Source organism: Rhamphochromis sp. 'chilingali' (genome assembly GCF_963969265.1).
Source record: "Rhamphochromis sp. 'chilingali' genome assembly, chromosome: 15".
In the NCBI taxonomy this organism is placed as follows: Eukaryota; Metazoa; Chordata; class Actinopteri; order Cichliformes; family Cichlidae; genus Rhamphochromis; species Rhamphochromis sp. 'chilingali'.
Genome location: NC_137942.1, coordinates 21,275,646 through 21,278,742, shown reverse-complemented (window position 1 = coordinate 21,278,742; position 3,097 = coordinate 21,275,646). Strand labels below are relative to the sequence as shown.

Genomic DNA, 3,097 nt, shown 5'->3' with positions numbered 1-3,097 from the left:
TACACCACTTTTGCATGACACGACGCATTTCTGTCTGTTTCACAGTGTGGCGAGACGAGGTTGGGATATAAAGTAAATACTCTTTGCAGTTTCAAAAAGACAACGCCACCCTGGGAATTTCACCCAGAGAATACTGAAAGTAACACTAAATCACCAGAAAGGCACTTAGGTTCGCTATACTCAGTCCAGAGACGAGGTTCAATGATCAAATTCACAATTTATTGGTAATTATTTAAAACACCGAATAAAAACATAATCATAAATATTCAAATACAAATATGCTTAAAAAGGTATTCAGAGCTGAGGCTTACCAGTGGAGGGGCAGGGATGCCACACACAAACTAAAGAAAGAAAACACACCCAAAACACAAGTGCAGCACACTATCACACACTCACACTAATAAACTAAACAAGGCAGGTGTGTACACTCAAGGGATCCCACCACCAAGGCACCCTAGTCTCCTCCACGTCGGCACTCCGCATCTGAATAAAAGAAACAAAGAAAATTTTAATATATTACAACAAACTAATGTGTAGCACCGGGGGATAACCCAACTGCAAGACCACACTGGTGATCTACAGCTAGAAAAAGGGCCTCCCACCAGTGGTGTAACAAAAATCCAAACTACAAATCAAAAGCAATAAAACAACATACAATCTGGATAAAACTCTAAAATCTGGAGCAAACGGAATCACCGTACTGCTCCAACTTGCCGTCCACACGACGATAAGTTAACAGTCAATCAATATGCACGCCAGCTGACTCCGATAACCGGCATGCATATAGCCGTTGTCCACGCCGACGTCCACTGTGAAAGCTGACAGCAGCAGGGAAAGAATTCTCACAACGGGAACAGACGGTAAAAGCACAGCAAGGCAAAACAGCAGCACTTCAGTTCGCGTAGCTTGGCGCAAAACTAAGGTCCACACTTCCAAGTAAGCCGGGTCATAGAATGTAAGCAGAATAGCTCAGAGGAGGCTTCTATAGCTACGACCAGCCGCGATGGAGACTTTAGAGGAGTAACCCACAAACGATCTCTACCACACCGAGGAAGTCAGGTGACCAAAAAGGAGATCACAGGCAAGCAATGCAGAGACACTCAAATGGCCACTATTTATACCAGCGCCCCCTAATGGGCCAGGCTGAAAGTGGGTTGGACCGAGGGATAACATTCATCCTGCCACAACAGCATGATATTTTTAACATGCTGCTCTCTGTCGCAGCGTTTTCCATTTTTTATCGTGCCAAGGTGATAGCGCCCATCAGTCATGAGTTCATACTGAGTTTTTATTACCTTACAGAGCTCAGTGCCTTTATTTATCTTTGGAAACCACGGATGCATTTACTCTGAGAATGCAGAGTTGAATATGAACGAACAGAACTTGCTGGGGTTAAACTCTGATGCATGTTTGCTTTGACCGTCTGTGTTTGAGTCCATGCTAGTGTGTGTGTGTGTGTGTGTGTGTGTGTGTGTGTGTGTGTGTGTGTGTGTGTGTGTGTGTGTGTGTGTGTGTGTGTGTGTGTGTGTGTGTGTGTGTGTCTGAGTGCAAATAGTGTTAGCAGACATAAAAGGGATGAGCTACAGAGGTCATCAGATGGAGAGATTATCACTCTAGACACAACTTCTGACTCGGATAACCCAGATCCTGATGGTAGTTCATCTGAGACTGAGACCAAATGCATGAGGGTCGGCATAAAATATGCATCCTGCAACCCATCTTTGTACCAGTGTTCTGCATATGTAATGTTTTATTTTAATCATTTTAACCACTGTAAATCTGAGCACAAGTGAAAAAAACCACAGTGAGCCATAAATCTTGTGTTTGTAATAATTAATATTTTGTCTGCTCTGTCAGTTAATGTATTCGTCAGAGGAAAGGACTGTAAAAAATAAATAAATAAAAGGCCATCAGTATCAGCATCATCAGGTGTATCATCTTAGAGAAGTTCAACAATCCATCACTACGTGCAATGCAACAACTGTTTGTGGGATTGTTATGTCACATGTGCTTACATTAGTTATTGGCAGTGATGTCATATCAAAGACTTCATGAAAATGATGGATATGTTAGCTGCCAGAAAATCACAGATAGGAGCTGCCGTCTTCTGACTGTGCTGAAGTCACAATACAGCTGGAAATGATGCCATGGTCCTCAGCCAGAAAAGGGTGGAGTGCCCACTCCAAGTCAGGTTCGAGTTGCTGCCCCAAGTGGAGGAGTTTAAGTATCTTGGGGTCTTGTTCAAGAGTGAGGAGAAAAAGGAGCAGGAGATTGACAGACGGTCAGTGGTGATGAGGACGCTGCACCGTCCATCATGGTGAAAAGAGAGCTGAGCATAAAAGCGAAGCTCTCAATTTACCGGTCGATCTATGTTCCTACCCTCACCTATGGTAACGAGCTTTGGGTAGTGGCCAAAAGACCGAGACTGCGGATACAAGCGGTGAAAATTAGCTTTCTCTTAAGGGTGGCTGTCCTCTCCCTTGGGGATCTGGGAGGGGCTCAGAGTAGAGCCACTATGCCTCCACATCGAGAGGAGCAGTTGAGGTGGTTCAGCCATCTGACAAGGATGCTTCCTGGGTGCATTCTGGGTGAGGTGCTCTGGGCATCCCGCTGGGAACACCTTGGTGTTCCCCTGGACAAGCTGGAGGAGGTGGCTAAGGAGAAGCAGGTCAAGGGTTCTCTGCTTAAGCTACTGCCCCTGCGACCTGACCCTGGATAAGCTGAAGAAAATGGATGGATGGATGGATGTTGTAATAGGATCTCCATATCAGCTTGGAAAGTGATGGTATGTAAGTTGTGTGCAACACATCAGTTCTTCTTCTTGCTTCTCACCACAGCACTTCATTTGTCTCTATCTCATCTCATCCTACTCTGTCACACCAACCCTCTGCATGTCCTTCTTCACTACCTCTATGAACCTCCTCTGTTGTCTTCCTCTTCTCCTCCTGTCTGGCAGCTCCATATTCAGCATCTTTTGTCCAATATATCCTCTATCCTTCCACTGCACATGTCCAAACCATCTCAACCTTAACTCTCTAACTTGGTCATCTAACTGCTCAGCCTGAGCCATCCAGGCTGTGTCCGTATCACTTTTCAA

The 3,097-nt window shown here is 45.0% G+C and overlaps 1 long non-coding RNA gene across 1 annotated transcript; it reads right to left on the bottom strand.

The window, feature by feature from the left end:
* Nucleotides 1-426: 426 nt before the first annotated feature.
* On the bottom strand, nt 427-1,177 carry LOC308412217. Its single transcript, XR_013974540.1, has 2 exons — nt 702-1,177; nt 427-483 (listed from the first exon to the last, which is right to left on the bottom strand). It is a non-coding gene; the product is annotated as an uncharacterized lncRNA (long non-coding RNA).
* Between the last annotated feature and the right edge of the window lie 1,920 nt (nt 1,178-3,097).